The sequence below is a fragment of the Semicossyphus pulcher genome, unplaced genomic scaffold (assembly GCF_022749685.1).
Source record: "Semicossyphus pulcher isolate SPU_LCO1_2020_fin unplaced genomic scaffold, fSemPul1.0.p SCAF_14, whole genome shotgun sequence".
Lineage (NCBI taxonomy): Eukaryota > Metazoa > Chordata > Actinopteri > Labriformes > Labridae > Semicossyphus > Semicossyphus pulcher.
The window spans coordinates 22,416,822-22,431,504 of NW_027211648.1; positions in this window are offsets into that span (position 1 = coordinate 22,416,822).

Sequence of the window (14,683 nt, forward strand, 5' to 3'; positions counted from 1 at the left end):
TGGGAAGCAAACTTGGAGCCAGGTCAACACATTTGGATGAACAGATGGGGGGAAACAAGCAGTTTCAGGGTTCCATTACTTAGGCTGTGTTCCCGACTCTGGGCTTCCAGCACAAGAGACTTAAGCCCTTTTTACATTGTGGTTCCGCCACAGTGCTGTAACAAGGTTCATTGGACCAAGCAACGCTGGCATTAAGCCACCCCAGTGTGTGTTTTCACATGGCGTTACAGAAGCAAAAGGTGCGTGAGGAGTAAACAAACAGCGCGTGCTTCACATACACATACTCAGCGCTGTTCTGCCCTGCCGGCTCTGCCTTTTACACTGACGCCATTTCGCTTCTGATACTACCTCCAAGTTCAAGTTCACCCCACCATTCCACCTCCATGTATTTTACATTAAAGATGAGACGTAACAGAGGCATGAGAATCCCACCTTGAACTGTCAGTGTAAAAGGGGCTTAAATGTCAAAGAGCACAACCTGGCCTTGTCTCAGTGGATGACTGCTTCCCCTCTTGGGAGAAAACTCTTAACATATCATTTGACATGTTCAATTCAAAACTGTTTTGATAATACAAGGAGAAATTGAAGTTTGTCCAAACAGTGAAGGGGAGAGATGTTCCTTCAATCCAGTGCTACCACTCCTCTAGAGCCAACTTTACCTTCAGCAGTTCTGGATCTCCTTTGCTGTTTCAGCGCTCAGACAGTGACAGGTTGTGTAAGATAGGAGCATGGGTGAATCTTGCTGACATTACTGGAGCTCTGTAATAGTGCAGCCTCAAATTAGGTGTCCATTGCAAGTACAATAGTAAGGGGGGTGGTGAGGAGTGAGTTGAGTGGTTACAGAACTGTAGTTGCAAACAAAGGATCAAGGAACCATTTAAGTTCACACATGGTGAGTAAGGCCAATCTATGACCTTGGAGGAACCCGTCATTACCTGGCAGTTGGCCACCACAAAAACACCAAAATGACAATGAGCTCTTTACAAAGCCTAGATTCTCCAGGAGCAACTAGAGCCTGCCTGATATTGTTCAATATTGTGAATATTGATATTGTTGAACAAGGTTCTTAATGCCTAGTTTATTTCACCACTCATTTATCCATCCATCAACCCATATATTTATTTATGAATTTTCTTTCTATTAAGTCGATACCTGTCCTTCATGCACTATGATATTTGATCACAGTGGGACAAAAAAAACACACCCTTTCTCTAAAACAATTTATACAAAAAAAAGGTTATGGTTTTCATGACCAGTAGACAAACTCCCTTATTATTATGAGTATTAACACACAATAAACGTCATGTTGAACGCTCATTCCTGTATGCGTGGAGTGAATTCAAATGTCACATTAGCATCAATTCAAAGGCTTCTCATAGACAAGCAGCACTGATCAATAGCCTGATCATTGTTGACTTCATGATAAGCTCATCTCGATATTGAGACCATGTTGATAACTGGCTGACATATCACTGAAACCTTGATTAGATCTTTCTTACTAGAGGCAGGATTTGATTTTATCCTGTCTAGAGAGTAACATCTTTGTCCCATTAATCTGTCTTTACAACAAGAGATGTCAGAAAAAAGGCTTTTTTAAATTGTGTTTTTCTTCTCTGTTTCCATACAAGCCAGCAATGTTTTTTGAAAATAGCACTTGAGTTTAATGTTTTATTTTGAAAGTTTTTATGGGAAGTCCCACTCATATTCTTGCTGGCTTGCTGCTGGGTCTGGTATCCAGTTTTCCAAGTTAATCAGTCTGCGATGACCAGAAGATCACAGCGGTAAAAAGGAGTGTAGTGCCTGTGGGATCTATTTTATTTTTCCTTCACGTCCCCTTTTTTATTTCTTCTTTTTCTGTCATTCCATTCTGTTTGGCTTTTGATCCAAGATCAGCCTTCATCGATTCTTACCCTTTATCCATTGTTTCTCATACACACCACACTGCCCCTTATCTTTCCCTTTTTTAAATCTTCTGTGACATACACATCTCTGTAACTAAGTCACAGGGGACCCCAGACTCACATGTGGTATAATAAAGACGTGAAATGTGTTTTTTTCACGACACATCTATCCTTATGAGGACTGAATGTCCTCATAAAGGCAGCAAGGAAAATAAATCCTCCAAAGTGAGGACAGTTTTAATGTTTAAATAGGTTTGTTTTGGGGTAGGATTCAAATCATGAGGGTTAGGAAAGATTTAGTGTTAAATCATCTTATACAGCAATCATACAGGAAATATATAATACTATCAGAGGCAGTGATGCAAATTTATTCACTTACAGTATCCACTTTATACTTAACAGACTAGAATGCGGTGTAAAGGTATGCAGTGTCAAATCAAACTATTTTTTGCTGAGAGGTAGAATAGAAGATGCACACTGCTCTAATGTCTGTATGTTAAATATGAGGTAGAGTCAGGAGACTTGTCATAGAGACATAGAGCCTTTAAGCGACCAGTACGAACCAGCTTCTGATTGAGGATTTCTTTTCTTTCTTTTTTCAGTTAACAAATACAAGATGGAATTAAATAATAACCACGTAACATGTTAAATACAATCTAGAAACGTAGAAATAACATTGACAGACATCATGTAAGACTTTTGTAAACCACAGTTCAGCATAAATAGTGCTGAAGTGGTTAAACAAATGGTGATGTTTTTACATTATTTACACAAAGCATGATGTAAAATAAAGCTATTATATGTATAACTCCACTCAACAATTTCAGTGAAATATTTGCTCATATACCCATTACATTTGAAAAAAAGTCAAATTTGGCCTAAGTTTTGTACTAAAGAAAGAGCATTTTGGGATCCACAAGAGCCTCTTATTGCTGAGCCAAGCCAAAAGATCTGTCTCACTAAAAAGAGCTGGAATTGTCATCCCTATGAAGCTAAGTTTCCAAGCTGTGGCCTCATATCTGTCAAACCAACATGAGAGTGGTGTCAATCTGCTCTTTAACTCTTGGCAATAAAGCAAAAAGTTACATTTCCCAAAAATGAACATTATAGGTCACTTCACATTGTGATTAAAAAAATGCATTCTGGGAAAATATGGAGAGGAAATCACGTAAGTATTGAAGGCAGTTAAAGCAAATTTGACTCCCAAATAAGTACTGAATACAATGAATGAATTTTATTCAACTGTGTTATAGAGGTTGTACTTTAACTTTCAGGTGTGGGATTGAGGACTAAGTAAAATAAGTTGAAGGTCCTTACAAGTACATAATTACAAACGTGTGTGTGTGTGAGTTGCTGTGGGGAGGATGGCAGGAATATTGATTCCACTGTCTTCATTAGCATGTACCTGTGGGGCTAATGTCTCTATGGGGTTCTGGCTAGACAACCTAACACTCCGCTTCTCTCCCTGTGGTGAAAGAGCGACTTGCCACTCCCCCCCTGCGCCGCCTGACACTTTGGACTGAGAGGGAGACCGAAATAGAAGCAGTAAAGACAGAACCAAAGACCAAAGAGGAACAAGCACAGTTCTGGCGTCTATGACAACCATGCTGAGGAAGAAATACAGCATTACCTAAATGTATGTGGCTGTTTCCACTTTTTATTGCTCCAGAATTCATTAAACTGCCATTAGTCATGATGTTAACATCAAATATTTCCTTCCGTGCTTAATGTATTGCTCTTCCTTCAGCTTCTCTGTTGTCAAATAACTATTAATTTCATTAACTTGTAATTTACCATGCTGCATTAAAGCATTTTATTTGATGCACTGAACGATATTGAAACAACCCAATTTAAAAGAGGAAAACCAACACATTTAATGAAGAATTAATTCCTCTAATAGATCTATTTTGGTGAGACAGGTTGAGGTTTTTTTTTAACTCGCAGATCTTAAATAAGCTTCCAGGAATTTAAATCCCAGAAAAAGTTTAATTTAAAACTCTTTGACTATAATAGCAAACATTTTGTTCCCCATTTTGTTCCCCATGGAAGCATCAGTGTGAAAGCAATAAGGTATTTGCTAAATTGGCTTCAAAAGGTATGTATTGTCAATCCTCAGGTAAATATGAAGAAAATTTGCTGTTTTGTAGACAGTATATCTAGCCCACAAGGAGATAGAGTTTTCTTTTTTTTGCCTACAATTTGAACAGTTTTGCCTGATAGTAGATCTAACGTCCCATGTGACCTTTATGGTTTTGGCCATCATCAAGCCCAAATTTGAATTTGTTTGTTTATGCTAAGAGGTTCAAAGAGGTTAACATTAATTGTGTAGGTCTATCCTGTTGGTTTGTTAATAGAATTAACCTGTTGTACCAGGTGGATCAGCAGCTAATGAAAGCTACAATAGAAAGCAGCGTGGTCCTGAGAGCTATAGAGAAGCATAAAATAATGTAAAAATGATATGCAGATCAGTTAATTAATAAACAGATATTGGATTCATTTTCATTTCCCAAACCATATTTCTATTTACAAGGCAGTTAATAGTTTTTTTCAATAGTATTCTGATCATGTCTGCACAATTGCAGACTGCTGCCAAAATGTAGAGAATGTTGTTTTGACTGATGGAAAGTAATGACTGAGGCAAGGCTATAAATATAAGCAACTTGCATTTTGACATTTTGAATTGATAAACAGGATATATTATTTCACTGTAGTAATATCCCCAAGTGATTTAAACACAGGGTACATGACATTTTAATTTCCCTTTTTCTAATCCAAAGGTCAGACGAGGACACTGTAAACTTAATTTGAGACTGGCAGCCCTTTCATAAATGAGAAGACACAGCCAAATCTGGATGACGGTAATTATGTCTCATGACATAAAAGTCAGTCTTACAATCATCTAATGCGTCCTGAGTTATTACCAGTAATAATTAATTTCTGTTTGCTTCTCCAACTCTTTCCAGCTGACTCATTATCCATGAGAGAAAAAAGGCATTAAGCCAATAAAGAGCTTAAACGACAACCTTATATTCTCTGTTATTTTAAACTCAAATTGTCCAGATTATTGTGTTGTTGTTCTGAAACCTTGATTTTAATTGTTGACCAGGCACATTCTGATTGATGAGTATCTCTTCTGAATGTATGCTTCTAATTCTGCATATTGAAGGTGAGGGTTTTTGATGCAAAGAATACTCAAAACAAAAAGCACAAAATGGAAGAGATTGAGTCTTATATATGGTAAGGGAAAATTGAGTACTTTTTATGTTTAAGGCAAAGGAACATTTAACTAATATAAAATATCTAAAGACACAGTCGCAGCCTGAAGATCGGCCCCTTAACTCAAGAGGACTCTCAGAACCAGAGGCTGGATGCATAGGGGCCTCGGGCTCACAAGCATCTGCCTTACATCATAACTGTTGCGTGTGCTCATGCAGGGTTTGTGCAGAAAGACATAAACAACAACGACAGAAGACTCACCAATTGGTCTCACCTCCGAAGCCTTGAAGAACGCAATCACGCAATCTTGACTTCATCATGCCAAAGATGTTCTGTGCCCCAGTGAGCCCTGGGACGACACTGGGTGTACAAAGGTAGGGTCATAATGGAGTACCTCGTACATGGATGTCCTCACAGGGCTACTAACAGGGCTACACTTGAGCACACCAGCGCTGTGGAGAGAACTTATGTAGCTAATAGGAACATTTTGGGGAATTCATTGCTTCTCTTGTGGATCCATCTTGGGGAAACTGTCAATATGCATCACTGACTGCAAGCATCGAGGCAAGAAGTGGGGAAGTTACATAAACCTTTCACTGTCCATAAGTCCACCTGCTCTCCACTCATGTAGTGGCATCTCCCTTGTTGACGCCTGACCTCCCTCCTGGTGATCTTGTAAACGGCAGGAGGGTTGCATAAGGCGTTCAATATAAGGTTGTGTGACAGCTTGCCTTTATTGTAAACAAGCAGCAGCTCCTCTGGCTGATGTGCTCTGCAGGGTTATTGCTGCTGTCCAGTGGTTGAGTCAGGTTGTGTATCGCCACTCTGAGCGGTCAGAAATCTGCTTAAAGCTTATGCCCAAGAGTCAATACACAACACAAAGATGTCTAGTTTGGTCAGGCTAAATTCTTGGTAATACGTCAAAATGTACATGACATTTTGTTTGCTGATTACTGTAGACTCATAACTGTTTTTGTAGGTCTTGCGTGGACCTGTGTTCATGTTTCTCTTAGTGGAATAGCTTTAAATTTTAGGAAATAAACTTTTTTGCTTTCAAGATAAAACACTTTAAATAATCTGCTAGCTATGGTCCCACAGCCAACGTTAGCATCTAGCCACTAATTCGATAATATAACCATTAGCTAGAACGTGGCTAAAGCTAGAATTACTGTGTCATAGTTTTGATTAGATAGAGCTGTTGTCAAAATGTAGCTCATGGATTATCAAATATGTTGTTTTACTTTGACATATGGACACATTTTTCTCTGGATTCTCTCTATCAATTGTCTATACGACTTACAACCTGAAATACAGCAGCGGCATTATAACAGCAATGGAGCCTCCCACCCTGAGTGTGAAGTCACAGTAAAATGACCGCTGTATGAATATGGTGAATAGCCAGCATGCATAGTTAGTCTAGTACAGTACAGCCAGCCTGTCTCTGGCAAAAGGTCAAACTATCTGCTTGCCAGACTGTCTGAAGCTGTCTAATTCATTTGTTTATGTATCTTGTCGGTTCTAAGACCAGGATCGCTAAACTCCTCTTGGTCTATTACTCCAAAAAAAACCCATTATTTAATGTATGTTTTATTAATAGTAGAATTTGCAATAAAGCTTAAAATATTTTTGTTTAGCTCACTGGGGTCTGGCTTTGCTCATCTACTGCTCCATTTTAAGACTTGCCTATGGGGAAAGAGATGCTGGATGCTGGAAAGAAGAGGATAAAGTGTGTGGTTAGCATAGGAGGCAGGAGTATTAACCACTTTATCACGAGTAAAGCACATTGTGAGTAAGCAGCAGCTGCAAGTAACACTGCAACATCTATTCCTTTTTACTGTGTTGTTGAAGGTGAATTGGTCAGGAGAGAGCAGCAAAGCCTGGTTACCGCCCCTAATAATAAGCAGCTGGGTATTCAACACAAGTAATGACATCATTTTGCCACCAATACCTGGTAAATGAGAACACGGACACAGTGATCAGAGGATTAGGATTGACACCACAGAGCAATAAAAAGATTATAAATGGAATGACGAGGGAGCAGACAGACGGAGCCTATTGTTAACAAGATATTCAGCATATTGGAATCATTTCACAACAACCAAATTTAAAGCTTTTAGATGTTTTTTCTGCACAGTCTCAAATGTGTTTAAGAACAAGGCATAAAAATAAACCTTCTCTATTGCAACAATAGAGACAAGTGTTCATACTCTGCTGTTCATTATGCTGAGTTATGCTCAAAATATTGTATAATCTCAGCTGTAGTTGTGTCACTCAAGCAAAATTCTGTTCTGTATGCCTCAAAGGAGCAATTAACCAAGAAACAGAGCCAGTTTATTGTGCACATTAAATGAACACAACCCAATCCTTTACACAGTCTTGCACAAATGCACTTGTTTGGGAATTACAGAGAGATACCAACCATGAAAAAGTGACAAGAGGCGAGGTGGGCGTTGAACAGTGGGAGGCTACAGCAGTTGGTGAACACAAGCCAAGTGCACAATGGCAGCAGCTGACTGCAAAGTACCAGAGGCATTAAAATCCACCAGCAAAATAATGTGATTGTTTTCATACATGTAGCTGTAAATAACTAGTAAACATGAAGTCTGAAATAATTTTTTCAGACTATGTGTAACTGTGTCTCACTAGACTCAACTCACCAGTTACTTTCAAACCAAGCATCAGAAATGATAAGAAAGGGGGTTTAACTGACTTTGAACGTGGTAGTTGGAGTGGTTTAAATATTTAAATAACTGTTTGTCTTCTGTAATTTTCATGCACAACCATCTTGGTTTACAAAGATGGCAGAAAAATAGAAAATATCCAGTCGGCTGCAGTTCTGTGGGTGACAATGCTTTGTCAATGGCAGAAGTTAGAGCAGAAAGGATAAACTGGTTCGGGATGATGGAAATGGCAATAAACAACCAAGGGCAACCAAGCTATACAGAAGACCATCTTTGACAACGGAAGCAGAAGACCTCAGCTAGTGTCACTGATGTAATTTAGGAACTGGAAAGTAAGGCAATGATCTGCATGGGCTCACAATTAAGTGGTGAAATGGAAGAATTACTGTACATCTTGTGCAGCTGAAAAATCTGTAACTAGTGTGTGATGCTCTCCGATTAAGACATTTCATTTCTTTGATTTTTACCATACAACAACTATGTTAAGTTAATGGTTTCTCCTGGGGACACCCTTCATAAACCTTTAGTCCCTGCTCTTATGCTCTTGCAAATGCACTCAAAGACATACTGGTAAGAAAACCTGTCTACAAAAAGTTTATTATTTTAAGGACATCTATCATTTCCTACAACAACAGCAATAATGTTGCTAAAGTCCTAATAGGACAGTCGTGGCTTAGAGGTTAGATTTTTGTCAGACAATGGCAGACATAATGTTTCCACCTTTTTGTTGCATTTATGCCCTGTATTATACAATTTCTTTATTTATTCATCATCATTTAATCTTTTCACTTTCTGCAATATTTTCTATAAATGCCGTGTGCTCCAGCTTTACATCATGAGGAACACACTTTAAATTGCACCCCAAAGGGTTTTTCTTGTTATTTTAAGCCTACTGGGATAATAACATTGTCCCAGTTTTTAATACATACAATACAATATATTGCAATTGTTTTTAGCTTATGCTAATTGCCATAGGATAGTTTTTTTTCTTCCAGAAAGCAGACCTTTTTTAAAGGACTTTATATGCTTTTATCTTTTGTTGTCCTATAATCTACCTATTTATTTCAGCAGCTGTCTCACCCCCCCCCCCTACAATAAGTCCACACTGTGTCACAGATTTATTTACATTGTATATTGGATTTTGGAACACCAGCTGCAGACTCAAAGCATTTTGTAGAACTGACTTTTCTAATGTGAACCTAAACAAACTAATATGAGGTATTCAATAAATGCAGCTTTTTAAGGTAATAGTAGGTTACACAAATATTCTTTAGTGTAAAGTTAGAGGGATAAGTAATGATTTACAAAGTGCCTGGAACTTAAATTTCAACCAATTACATCTTTATCAATTCACTGAAAGACTACATGTTTAAAGCTGCACTCATTAATATGTTCATACTAACAATGTATTCAATAAGTATGTATATAAAAGGTGGCTAGTCGTGACAAACAAGAATTAACGCCCAGTTTTTCACAGCTCTACACAATTAGTAGTTCAGCTTTTTGATTTGGTTTTCTGGCATGTTCAGGAGTTAAGCCGTTAGAGGACTAGATATATCCGTCAGAAGATGATACCAGATGAGACCAGAACAGAACTAAAAAGACATGAATATAACATTGTTCAGGTGACCAGAAAAGTGACTCCAAAATAAAAGTAAAAATAAAAATTATCCCCCAAGCTCACACACACGTCCTCATTCTTCATATATGTTTAAAATCTATGATCTATCTCAAGTTCATTATTCATACAGCTGGGAGAAAGGAAACATACACACAAAGGGAGAGTGAGACAAGGACAACATCCCCACAAGGGAAAGGAAGGGGACAAGAGGAGAGACTGATTCTCCAGGAGGATGAATATCCAGATCCAAAACATCTGGAATGAGGAGAGGGAGGTCCCAGGACGCCTGATGGTCCAACACAGAGAAGCCTGATTGAAAAGAGAAGACAATGAGAAGAAAATAATGAAAGAGCAATATGGTGAAGAGAGAAACAGAGAGAGAGAGAGAAACAGATGGTTGTAAAGATGCAGTATCTTTCAGAAAGCTTACTAGTGATTGGAATTCTCGCTCTATTTAGTGATCACATCATTTGGCTGCTCAGCAAAAAGAGTTGGCTCTTATAGGACCAACTATGCTGTCTTGTATTAATTATCCAATAAAAGAAAGAAAATAAGAGGTGGGCTCTCAGATGGGAGCCAGCTCCCATTTTTTACTTAAAGGAGGCTGCTCATAGAGCCAACTCCTTCACAAGCTACACAGTGTTCTTGTCAGAAGGACAAACATGGACTATGAGTACTGGAATTAATAGATTTATTCAAACTGAATGTTAACAAGTAGAAGGCCTGAAGTAATCACAAAAAAAGCAACTTACTAAAAGTTACACGCCTGTCTGTCCTGGAAGAGGGATCCCTCCTCCCTTGCTTCTTGAGCTTTCTTCCTTTTTTCTTGGTAAAGGTGAGTTTGGGAAGTTTTTTCCTCATCTAAGTTGAGGGTATGGATTTGTTGTATGCTGCCCATATATATTACATTTTTGATTTGTGAAACTGAGCAAAAATTTGCTTTACTTGATTAATTACTATTCTGCATGACTATTTGCTCAAACGTTCTCCATAGTAACTTTACTTTTTAAGGTGATAATATGACAAAGTTGATCTTGATTTGCAACTCTTCAGTGGCCCATATGAACTAGTGCAGCTGTAAATTCTTGCTTATGATAAAAATCAGTTGGCCTTTCTTGGCAAAAGTAGCCCAAATCATTTTGTTATACAGGGATCTCAAAGTAGATTTTTCAACTGTAAAATGTCCCTTTCAGCATGTAGTTTAAAATTTAAAGAAATAAAAATAACCACATTATTATGGTTGTTTTTTTATGTTACATGTTTATCCTTTTTCTTTTTTTTTTACTGTCAAGTGAAGTCTTTCTCTCCCAATAACCAGCATCAGCATAAAAAATACTGCACGTGTCCAGCTTTAACTTTTTTACACTGCCAATGCATTGTGGGTATGACACAACAAAATGTTAGGAAATGATTCACCTCACTGAACAAAGAGACAGAACAAATTAAATATGACTACTGAATGTCTTGAGCTCATTTGTCATAGATGAATAATGTGGGGAGTGCGCAGGGGGCTTCTTTACCAGCCAATTTAATATAACTGCAAACAGACACCGTGAAACGCAACAAAAAGATACACTAATTATCTCCAGTTTGTGTGAATCCTGCCAGTTGTGACCTCACAATGCTCTGACATGAATGCACAGCTCAAATTAATTAGAAGCTAATTCTATTGATTGAATGTCTTCAAGCTGTTTCGAAAGTGCTCTGACTCATTGACTGACCCAATTCTTTTAGCAGTAATAACCTTTTAGGATTTTCCCCCACTTTCTTCTCCATGCAGTGGTTTTTTATGCTGACATTTCACAGGCCTGCTGGTTTTTACTCCAACTATCTTATGGGTTAGGGTTAGGGTTAGCCTGTGGCTCCTCAGGACTGGGTTGAGAACCACTGTATTAAATAAACAAATTACTCTGTCAATTAACACAATGAATTCTAAATGTCAATTTTTCAATTTGGAAAGGTTTTGTAACAATGATTCAATTAGCAAAAGTCAGAATCTTAACGTCACAAAATGACAAATGACCAATCACTTAAGTAGAAACATTGCACTTCTTACTCACTTGTTAAGAGTTTAATGAGAAGATCAACATCACCCTAATCCCTCTGTCTAAAGTTAAAGATATAATATCGAAGATCACAGTTTAATTGTCTTTGGCAGCACCTATGATAATTGCGGGAGCACATTTGCCAGATATCCAGACAGTGTTGCATGTGTGACGTCCACGGTTGTAACTGTTGTAACAACTGATTTTCCTCGCTGACAGTCGCTTTCCTTTGCCTCTGACTGTTTGCCTTCATCTGAGGGGATTTTCACTTATTTTTGAAGTTGTATCTGTCGTCATTGATCTTTTCTTTCTTTGTTCAGCCATAGTAGATTACTGTTCACTTGCAACACTTGCAACACTTGCAGAGACCGGAAAAGCAAAAGCTTAGCTCAGCCTACCCTCTGTGGCAGACCAACCACTGCTGGGAGATGGAAAACACATCACTAACTGGGCGCCGCTTGTTATCTTTTCCACAAATGTCGCCACAGACAAGTCTGTAATTCTGCAAATGCAAAGGCTTTCATCAGTGGGCCATAGACTCAATCACCATTGTGTCACCTCATTTGGTGATAGTGACTTAATAGACATTCATTTAAATGAAAATCTTCGAGATTATTACTTTAAGCTAGCCAACTGTTTGTCGTAGCTTCATATTAAACAAAGATTAAAAAGTGGGTCCAGTTTGTTTAAAAATAACAACATATGATTTCCACTCTTTGATATTTCTATGAATAATTATGTTCAATGTGTTATTCATTGAGCTTTAGAGGTGCTAGAAGGCATGGTTTTTTTTTTTGGACACATTTAGGCTAGTTTGTCTTTGTGCTAAAAAGCTAACAATTTCTGCCGTTTCAAGGCTATACTGAACAGATCAGTATCAATGTTTTCATCTAACAAAACAATTATATTCATTGTTAAGTTACAACATTTTTGAGCATTTCATACCCTTTCAGCTGTTTGGATTGAGTATTAAAGCAGGGCACCGAGTTAGAAAGATCCTCAAGGGACCAGAAAGCTCCATTAGCTTCCAGGATCTAACAGACAGAGGGATAAAAGTTAAGGGCCTCAAACATGATCAATAAAATGCTAAAATCAATTCTACATTGCACAGGGGAGCCAGCAGTGTAAAGCTAACACTGGCACATACTGTGTTTTCTTAGTTGGCTTCGTCAATGTCAGGAGTTTAGCTTAATAGTACATACACCTGCACACAGTGTGCAGGGAGCTTTGATCAATGAAAACTCCACTATGTACACAATGACTACTTTGTGTTCTGCAGTGTCTCATGGGTCCTTTTTTCGTGTGTACGTATGTGTTCGGGTTTTAAGTGTAATCCAAGACTTCTCCATTTCAAGACCACAAAGTAGGCTAACTGCCTCTCTGATTACCCTCTTCATTCATTTAATCTAGGTTAACAAATCCAACCATTGATTCTTACACTATTGGGAGAGAAATAAGTGCCAGAATGGACCCTGGGGAAATTGATTAGCCATCTACACAATGGCAAGCTGATAAAGCATTGAGCTTCACAAATGGCCTTGCTTAGACCCTTTATCTGTACGGGTATTACACAATATAATGTCCTAATTATAGCTGCTGGCAACATACTAAATATGCAATATACATTTCTAGTATAAGCTGTTTCTAGACATTACTTTTCTCTCAACACAGTGGCAGCCAGCAACACACGAAAACAGGTCCCTATATGATGTTTTATGCCTTTCTTGATTGTCTGAAACTCCCTCTTCACCTCAGCACACAAACAATACATTTTTTTCAGCTTGTGTCGCTGCCCAAGTTAATTTAGTTTCCTCTGAATTGTGAGCTGCCACCATCTAAGCGTCAGATATAGGAAAAACCTAGACAGACAGACAAGACCACAGTGTAATCCACACAACACTGAGCCCCTTAAATCACTGCCTTTTAAGATGAAAGCCTGCAGGATGCTGACTTAGGGCTGTAAACAAATCCATCCCTGTACTGCCTACTGGCCTTACATACACCAGCTTTAAGTTAAATAGGATTGCAGCTCCCTCCAGTGTAAAGTGATGGACAGCAGTGAAATTATTACCTGCCTGGGGCCAATGCATCAATAGAAATACCCAGCATAGCCCTAAAACAAGTAAGCTGGATAAATATTCCACAGTAATAATATTTTTTATAGTTTTGGTGCTTTGTGCTTTTCTGCTCAATTCAGGCAGTTATAGCTTAAAAAAAAGATTACTTTAGCAATATTTTTCTTTTGGAAGTCTACCCTGATTTAGGCCTTCATCTCCCATTCTCCCCACTGGATAATGTCCTTCTTTTGGATTGATTAGACCTGAAGTCTCACATCAGAGGGTTTGGGATTTTGATAAGTGCCTCTGATTGGAAAACAAGGAGGCTTTGTGGCTGTTTGTGCTGACTAGAGACTGAGAAACTGTGCTCAATTCAATTTACTACATTGATTGCATTCAATGCTGCCAGGGTTAGTTTGTAGCCCCATTTTATAAAGTGACCATGTCAGTGGCCTTGTGTGTACCTGTCTGCACAGACTAGGATATTTAGTTATTTTACTATTTTAAACAGAAAGATTAAAATGATAATTTCAGTGGTTTCGTGGACAGTGTTCTATAAATGAAAGATATGGACAAACCTGTATGGTTTTATGATTGCTGCAGGGCAGATTTCATTGTTTGCAATTACTTTTTAAATCTCACACCTCTCATTATGAGACGATACAATTCATCATCATTAAAAATTGCAGCATACATACGAAATTAAAATTGATTGAAATTCACTCTCAAGCTGTTTTAAACTTTAAACTCCTTATGGCAGGACTGTTGTATTAAGATGTATTAATTTTTTGTGTTTGCACTTTTCTTGCTCACTTCACAGTTGAATCTATCATTTGATATTCTAAGTTTATATTATTCACAAAGACTTATTGAGAGGCAGATGACTTATTAGATGTGTCTCAGTGTAAATATGAACACTGCAAATAAACAATTTCAAAATGTTTCCTCAGAAACCAGATCAACCATCTAATAGTTATGTGTATTACTCCATACATTAGTACATTTGAGCATTATCGTTATAAAATACACTTATATTATTGGCCAGTTTCAGCTTCATAATATTAATATTAAACTTATGTTTTTCTCCTACCTTGGTATTTATCATATTGTCAACTTGCATGTAATACCGTAATTACAGTTCGGTGGCAGTCAATTCTGGTGG